The sequence below is a fragment of the Rhagoletis pomonella genome, unplaced genomic scaffold (assembly GCF_013731165.1).
Source record: "Rhagoletis pomonella isolate Grant_MI unplaced genomic scaffold, Rhpom_1.0 Rhpom_scaffold_00005, whole genome shotgun sequence".
Classification (NCBI taxonomy): Eukaryota; Metazoa; Arthropoda; class Insecta; order Diptera; family Tephritidae; genus Rhagoletis; species Rhagoletis pomonella.
Genome location: NW_023458559.1, coordinates 16740629 through 16750048, shown reverse-complemented (window position 1 = coordinate 16750048; position 9420 = coordinate 16740629).

Here is a 9420-nt window from a genome sequence, read left to right as displayed (position 1 = left end):
GATTGGACCGCTGTCATCAGAAGCTTCCTGCGGCATGGCTTCGGGCCGCCCACGTTTGCCATCAGCCGGCTTAGAGCCGCCGTGCTCTGCGCAGCTTTTTCACATACTCCATGGATGTGTTCCCAGAATGTGAGTTTGCTGTCAAGCTTCACCCCTAGGTATTTTGTAGACCTAGAAGTCGTCACGGGTTGAGGTCCGACCATTATATTTATAATTGTTGGGATCCGTTTCCTGGTGAGGAGCACGATCTCCGTTTTGGCTGTAGCCAATTGCAGACCGTGATCGCTCATCCATCCACTGACGTTGCGCATGACCTGGTTTAGCTTGAGCTGTGCTAGCTGGACATTTCTTGCTGTTATGACGGCTGCCACGTCGTCCGCGAAGCCGACAAGGAAGGCGCTCTCCGGCATTTCCGTGCGCAACAGACTGTCATACGTGGCGTTCCAGAGGTCCGGGCCAAGTACAGACCCCTGTGCCGCTCCGCCGGTTATACGTCTCTTTCTCTGACCTTGTGTTGTGTCGTACAAAAGCCAACGGTCTCTGAGGTAGTCCCGGATCATATCTAGCAAGTATGTTGGAACCTTGAATGACCGTTCCAAGGCCTCCAGCATATCGTCCCATCTTGCCGAGTTGAAGGCGTTCTTGACGTCCAGTGTGACTAGCAGCACTATTGGCCGCGCCTGGTGGCAGGCTTCTTCGGCCTTATGTACCGCCTCGACTACTTCGCCAATTGCTCCTATAGTTGAGTGTCCCTTCCTGAAGCCATGTTGTCGGGGTGAAAGGCCTCCCTCGCTTTCTATGGCTGACGTCAAGCGTATTTTGAGCAGACTCTCCATCATTTTGCCTGCTGTGTCTAGCATGCAGAGTGGCCAGAAGGATGAAGGAGAGTTTGGGTCCCCTTTGCCCTTGGGTATAAGCACCAGTCTCGCCTTCTTCCATTATTATTATTATTATTATTATTATTATTATTATTGTTATTATTATTATTTATAAACAATAAACATACTGAAGGATGATTTTTGCCCTAGTTAGTCGTGTTATATTTTTTTTATCCTTCAATAGGAGATTCCCAATTTCAGCTCAAAGATTTGTTTATGATGACATAATAGAATGCGAGGAAAAAATGGACGAGCAAATCCTTTTGGTTTACCGTTGCCCAAGCGAACCGTACGTGTAACGTGGCCAGTGTTTTGTGTAACGTTACCAGTGTTAAAATATTATGAGAAAAAATTGTCAAATATCTAAAATTTACAACAATTGAGTATGCAGAAGTCCTTCTGCGTTCATTGTAAATGACATACTGAAAAACTAGCAATATTCGTTAACCCATTTCGCAGAAATTTCAAACTTTCTGTCACGACCCATAATTGAACTTCCAAACAGTGTAACGTAGCCAGTGCACATTCGAATGTCTGAAACTTTGAAACCAAGGGAATTGTTAGAAACTTTCTTTAACAGAAACATAGATTTGACCATGCCTAATCATATCATCTAAAAAAAAAACAGGTAGTTTTCTCTCATTTAATGGACAATTGATTCATATTGTAGAAAAAAATGCGTACAAAGGTAACGATGCCAGTCAAATAATGGACCATACGATTAATTAATCGACTATTTTATTTAATTTTTGCCATACCTAGTGATCCCTGAATCCTAATTGGTACGAACATATGCATTCAAAGTATATGCTACGTTATAGCATTTTTTTGGATTTCACGAAAAATCGAACAAAAAAAAATCGAAATTTTTACACAACATAGAAGACCACGTGGTCATTTCTGCATACTTAAACTTACTTATACTTACTTTTTTAAATTTTTTTTGGATTATGACACTTGCAACAATTGAGTATATATGCTTATGGCCTTTAATTAAATTTAAACCTGCATTCCCAGGTTTTACTAACCCGAAAGGCGTTGACGCTTTCAAATCGACCAATTGTAGCTTAGCGAAGTATGCAAAATGATTAGACTTAATTGCTCATTACTCGGTACCTGACGAGTGCGCCTGTGGTGGGAGTAGTGTCGTTTAGGCCAGCAGATTTCCAGAACAGCGGCGCTCAAAGCCAAAGTATTTGAAGCGCGTTCAATTTGGCGCAAATTGCAATTAGTGCCATTTTCCAATTATTTTTACCTGCGCGAGCCGCTGAGTGCTCGCTTCGTTCTGACTGACGCGGGAAAAGAACGAAATTGAAATTAAAATAAAAGCAAATATTATAGTCATTTAAGGGTAGATTTTCTTCTTTTACCACTAACCATTTTTCTTTTTTCTTGTTTGTCACTTTGGCAGCGGAATTGACGACTGCAGGGAAAAACATAAGAAATAAAGCTTAAAACAGTTTACTTTCGCCCACTTGAGTTGATATGAGTGCTGTTGAAGTACGGTTGCTGCACAGCGGGTTAATAAGTTTACGTTTGCCGTTGTGACAAACATTTCGCATTGGTTTCATATTAATTTAAGTTAATTATTTGTGCATATATGTATGTATCTACATTCATACGCACATACTAAGAAATGCTTGTACCCAATGGAACCGCTAATTCGAATCTATGAATGGACTCATGGTTATGGTACGCCATTAAAACAGCATTGGTACTTTTAAATCTCAAGGCTTTTATGTGTTTGAAATACTCGGCATTTGTGTTATGTTTTTTTTTATTGATAAGAATGATTTTATTAGTACGCACATTGCTTGCTCGAATGTGTGTGTAATTTTACTTTTAATTATGCTATGCATTTCTAATTAATAACATTTAATATTTTGTATTCATTTTTAAGTATCTTACGCTGTGCCTTAGTGCTATGTACAAACATATCATCATCCATTGCCACCATATCGCCCTTTATTTCTCTAGAATTTTTGTTTAACAATTTTATTCGTAATATTTGTTTTCAATAATAAATGCTTAATGGTATTGATTTCTTATTCCTAAATTCATATGCATTTCTTAAAATAGTGAGGTGATTTATCCAAACTCATAAATGCCTCGCAACCACGCAGATAAACTTCGTAAACTTACCTAATTTTGTATGGGACACGGGTTTTTTTATGTACGAGATTTACGCGACTACGAGGAATTTGCGCATTTAGATAAATACTCATAGCGTTTTATGTAATTAAATACACACTCTTCTCAATATTATGCTCGTCATTTCCTTCTTCGTTTACATACATACATACATATATATTATAACATAGCCAAATAATCTCAACATTTCTACAATTGAATCCAGGCTACTCTTTTGTTTAACATTATTTTTCTTCTACTTTATTCTGAGTTTTATGGAAATGGAGGAAAATCCTCATAGCTCCACTATTCCATAAAGATTTTCATAAGCGACTGCCAACGATTTTATAATAGGGGTATTCATCAAACCTTATAAATGCATTGTAAACCGTATAAACTTATAATTGTGTAAACCTTATAAATGAACTGTAAAATTTTGTATGGAAACTCGTTTACACATTTCTGATAAATTTCTCCAGCGATTTCACTGAATAAACTAGATAAACTGAAGCCAATGCAACTCTGTCGCAATTCTAGCTATGTTTTCTTGGGTAATAATCGGGAACCGCATAAAAATTTTGCACTCAAATTCAACAACAACGATATGATCCTAATAGAGATCTGGTTCAATTATTAACCGTTCTGTTTGTTTGGTTTCACTGATAACACTATGCGACAGTCAAAATCGGGATGGGATGAAACCAACGGGAAATGTTATATCGGTCAAAAACAAGTAATACGTGTCCCAGCGTTCCGCTGGGTCACGTCTAGGAATCGAGATATATATATAACTATCATATAGGGGAAATTGTCACCTTTGGTGGACTTTTTTGATATAACTCGAGAACCACTAGTCCGATTTTGCTCAAACATATATATATATAATCAAAGTTTTGCCGGTAAAAATAAATGTATGAAGAAAAAAAATATTTTTTGCCTAAAATATTAAATTTTTTTAAAACTGTTGATTATATAGAAATACGTTATATGAACAGATTAAAGGAATTGTAATTCTTAATCAAAATCGGACTAGTGGTTCTCGAGTTATGTCAAAAAAAGACCACCAAAGGTGACAATTTCCCCTATATGATAGTTATATATATATCTCGATTACTAGAGGTGACCCAGCGAAACGCCGGGACACGTATAACTTCTTTTTTACCGATATAACTTTCCCCGGTAGTTTGAACACTTCCCGATCACTGACCCCTACCATTTGTCTCACAGTGTAATTTGGCCGCACAGTTTGGTAGCAGTGACAAATGAATTCATACACAAACAGATATTCTGTCATTGTTTCTTTAAAATTGCTTCAAATAAATCGCCTTTATATAACATATATGTGCATTTATTTAAATAGATATTATACCGTAAATATAATTTTTTCCCATTTAATGAGTTAGTTTCTACAATTTCTTTATCCTCGTGCTAGTAGTATAAAGTTAGTTATACTGAGCTCGATAACCAAAGAAAACACGATTATTGTCGCAAGTGTAAACAAAAAGAGAGTGTGGGTCGTCCCTGTAACAGAGTGCGTAAACTTATAAGATTATCTGCTTGATAAAGTTATCGGTTTTGATGAACACCGCTAATATTTATGTTTTGAGGGTGTTGAATTTCGTCATGCAATTTTTAGTTAAATGAAACAAAACTGTTGTTTGTTAAACTATTGTTTAAAAAACAAATAATAAATAAAATTTTATAATTACATCCATAGTTATAAAAAAATGTATATTTCTTGCTTCTGTGTTGCTTATTTGCATAACGAAAAACAAACTTTTAAAGCCCCTAAACCACACATAATCCTTGCGCAACCCGAGACTTGTAAAAGTCAATATTGTCGAAATTACTACAGCATAAAAACCTTATTTTGAAGAAACGTTGCTCAAGTAAATATGTGCAAGAAATATGAATGTGCGCTGTATATTTTGATAGCTTCAGCTTTAAAACGTAAAAGAAATTAATAAAAAAAAATAATAATTTTTTTCTACGCTTTTATCCATATTTTACAGCACGATCTGGATCACCAAGATCAAAACTAGAAAAAAATTTTGCAGTTGTCGCCATACGCAGCACAAATTAATGTACAATAACACAAGCGTGAGCAAAATATCAAAATAATTTTGATTTTAGCGCAATAACTGTGCAATTTAGTACAAACGACCCCATACACCACACAAACGACCGACGCAAGCCCGATATAGCGTAATGCTTTTGTGTGGTTTAGGCGACGTGTGCAAAGAAATTCCGGGGTGTGTTTCCCTTATAAGAGTTACCAAACCAAACTTATAAATATCTATATATAAATTGTGAGACTTTAAATAACAAGAAAAAAAATATTTGCCTTTAGTCTAGCAATACTATTCAAAGTTTTCAAAAATTCATTTCTGCCAGTCGAAATTATCAAAATACGGTATTTGGGAACAAAAGAGTATCAGATATTACAATTTAGAAAAAAAGTATTAAAAATGATACAATTGTATCAAAACGGCACCGTTGATCGTGATGGAAAACGAAGTTAGTTAACATCTTGTCGTCATAGGGACGATGGAATTAACAGCGTCAGCCGAGTGAAAATACTTCTAAAGTAACAGAGGCAGCGCCGCTTGTGATACCCTTGCTTGCCTCACCGCTCGTGCCTTAAATTCAAATTGGTTCGGTATAGAGATGGGCCTGGGCCGGGCTTTTGGCAGGGGCCCGACGGGCCTGGGCGTTCAGTAAAATTTCATAAAAGCACGAAAAGGCACGAAAAACCCCGTTGCTAATACTAAAAATTTAGATGAGCTTTTGTTTTTATACAAAAAAAAATAGTACATATTTAAAACTCTTTTGATAAGAGAAAAGCAAAAAAATAAATGTGTATTTGGAAACCGATAGAAAATATATGATACTTAGTGGTTTTGTTTACATACATACATATCTGTACATAAAATACCTTCCACCTTTTCTACTTCCCAGAAAATATATTATAAAAATCTTTGATGTAAAATATTGATTCGCTTAAGTAAATATATATGGTCATAAACACAAAAGTAAAAATATGTATGTATATGTAATATGTATGTATACATACAATAAAAGTTGGCTCTTTATTTCCGGGCTGGGGCGTGTCCCGTCGTGCCGGGCCGGGCCGGGCCGGGCCTACTAAAATTCTTAATGTGTGGGCTTGTGCGTGTTTTTGAAAGTTGATTTTGCACTCGTGCCGGGCCGGGCCTGAAAATTTAGGGCCGTGCCCATCGCTAGTTCGATAGTCGACATGCGTCTTCTGTATACTGTTTATTCTGTAATGTAACTCTCGAATGAATCCAACAAGTCGTTTATACAGAACGAGTGTTACAATGTACATGCAACGATTCGGTTCGTTTGAAATTGTGCAAGTGTTTACTGCGTTGACTCGGTACAAAATTTAACAAGCAAGTTGCGACTCGTACGCTTAACGTTGTTCTCGTATCAAATCATACATACATAAGTTCAGTATAAACGAACTCTGAATTCAAGTAGCTCCTTGCTTTTCTCTGCTCCTTATAAGAAAAAGTGTTGACTTAAGAAATTTGAATTCAATGAAATATTAAAGCCTCTTATCGTTTGCTTTGGCGTTTGCACCCCATCTCGACGGCCGGTCTACCCCATGGGTGGGGCATTTTTACCATTTTGGATCGTTTAAAAATCATTAAAATCTTATAGACATTTCAAAATAAATGAGTGTAGGAAGCAGTGTTGCCAGGTCATTGAAGTGAGAAATCGTCAGTTTGGTTATCAAAAATTGTCATTTGCATGTAAAAATCATCAAAATATAAACAATTTTAATAAACAGAACCGGGAAGCCCTTTTGGTTTTTTTTTCATTTTATTCTAGCTTCTGATTGCTGTAGGTAAAAAATAAAAAGTTTAACTTTTTTTAGGAATTTTTAAAATTCGCATTACTTTTAACAAAAATATTTTTAATCGTAATTTTTTTTTCAAACTGCAACCTCGCTATGTGCATTAAAAACTTATCATAATTACAAGTTTTGCTAAAGACCTTAATTATAATTCCGTTCGCTCAATAAAATATGTAACAGTATACAACGCCACAACGCAAAAATTACGAATTTGACCGCCAAGAGCTACACAAATAGTTATGAAATTAAGAAGAAAACTACTTATCGATAACTACTATTAGTGCTGCCACATAATATAATTTCGATACGACAATTATGTATTGGCAGACAGGGTAAACTCTCAACAAGTGTTTACACTGCAATTTTTAGTTGTCTATATAAGTATCCTCAAAGTTGAGAACCAGCCAAATTTGCACATAAAGAAAAATCGTCATTGGGTTACAAAAATCGTCAAATCGTCATGGCAGTAAAAAAATCTTCAAAATGACGACTAAATGGTAAACCTGGCAACACTGGTAGGAAGATGAATATACGATGCTAAATGATGTATATTTCGAGGTTACCAAACATTAAACAAACGAATTGATCGGCGTATTTTCGGCAGAGATTAAAAAAAATGGCGAATGCTCCCCTTCTACCCTACATTTTCGAAAATAGTCCTTCACTATAACGCTGATATATTGGACATTGCTTATGCTAAGACAGTATTAGGTAAGTTCGTTTAAAATCTCCAGTAAAAAGCATCCAACAGCAAAATTCTGGCGAAATGTCATCTGTTCTCTCATAAGAAGAAAATATCCAGAATAGTACGCGAACAGAAAATTTGCAGAAACTTGCAAGTTAGACGAACGGAATTTTCGTTTGCATTCAAAAGTGTAAAATTCAAAACGCACGAAAACTCATCACAAAGTGTTATCTTGACACAGTTCATTGATTAAACGAATGACTACTTACTTCTTACAAGTTTAATTAGTCGCATTTCATAATTTTTAGCTTCCAAACCATCAAATTCAATTTTGGGATTTGCGTAAATTCCTACCAGCTGTTTCTGATCGGCTGTTTTCCTGTTGGCAAATTGCTGTAGGGAAAAATTTTTCCAGCAGAAACTAATAGGGCAATCGCACGAGGCGATTTTACAGGCAACAAAAGTTGAATGCGAAGTTAAATGAGAAGTTGAAATTGAAAAAGTTGCCATCCCTATTCAGACGAGGCGATTTTCACTACACTATTGAAAATGAATTTAAATCGCAAAATTTTATCAATTGGTGTAAATTTGGTAAGCCAAGCGTTGGTAGCTGGTGGAAACTGAAAGATAAAATAAAAGTAAAAAAGGAAACAAGTGTGTATACAGAAGGTAAACAAATACAGGGTTGCAAGGAAAAAAAGTTGAACGAACTCAAAGTTGGCTGGCGACCAACTTTGTTGAAAGCGATTAGTTGAAAGGCCGTTCGGACGAGGCGATTTTTGCTTGCAACTAAAAGTTGCCTGAAAAATCGCCTCGTGCGAAAGCCCTATAACAGCTTCCGCTCAAAATGAAATGTCGAATGTTCACGAAAGCGAAAGTTACCATTTGATGTGCGTGGTCGGATTATCCACTTCTTCATATACTCCAGTTGGTAAAAAAATTTTTTGAATACGCATTTGCAACAACTCCAAAAGAACGACTTTTCTCTCTTACAAAAACTAAATTAACATACTAGCGACAGATAAATTAAAATTTCAGATAAAAAATTTCATTAAAACCAATATTTTTAGCCCGCATTTAATTAAAAAAAGAAAACTACTTTTCATAGTTTTAATTATTTACAACAGCCTAACGCCAACTTTTGGCTATGAGTCAAGTTTCCTCAACTGGGCCACCCAAAGTTGACTTTTCGATTTTTCAAAACAAACAAAAACGAAATTAACATACTAGCGACAGATAAATAAAAATTTCAGATAAAAAATTGCATTAAAACCAATATTTTTTGCCCGCATTTATTTAAAAAAGAAAACTACTTTTCATAATTTTAATTATTTACAACAGCCCAACGCCAACTTTTGGCTATGAGTCAAGTTTTCTCAACTGGGCCACCCAAAGTTGACTTTTCGATTTTTCAAGTTTCATTGACCTATTTTAAAAGGTAACATGGTGTGCAATATTGACACCAAAGACTTTGCGATAATTTTATTTTTTGACGAGTTATTTGCAAACAAATGTTTATGCAATGTTTCATTCAATGTTTTTGTAATGTTTCAGCAACCATTCATTCGAATCTTATGATTTTTTGAAAGCAGTTAGAGAACTTTTTGGGCAACAAAATAAAGTGGTCAGCTTCGTAAGATTTCGATCATTGTTTTATAAAAAATTGTATTTCTTTAATCAATTGAATATTTTTACCAACTTCTCATATATCTAGGAAAATAATTCAAAAAGCATTATTTCCGCTAAACATTAAATTTTACTTTTATAAAAAAAAAAATCTATACCTTTGATTGACTTAAAGCTTTTTACCAAAAAAAAAATGAACACAGTTTAAAAAAATATAATAC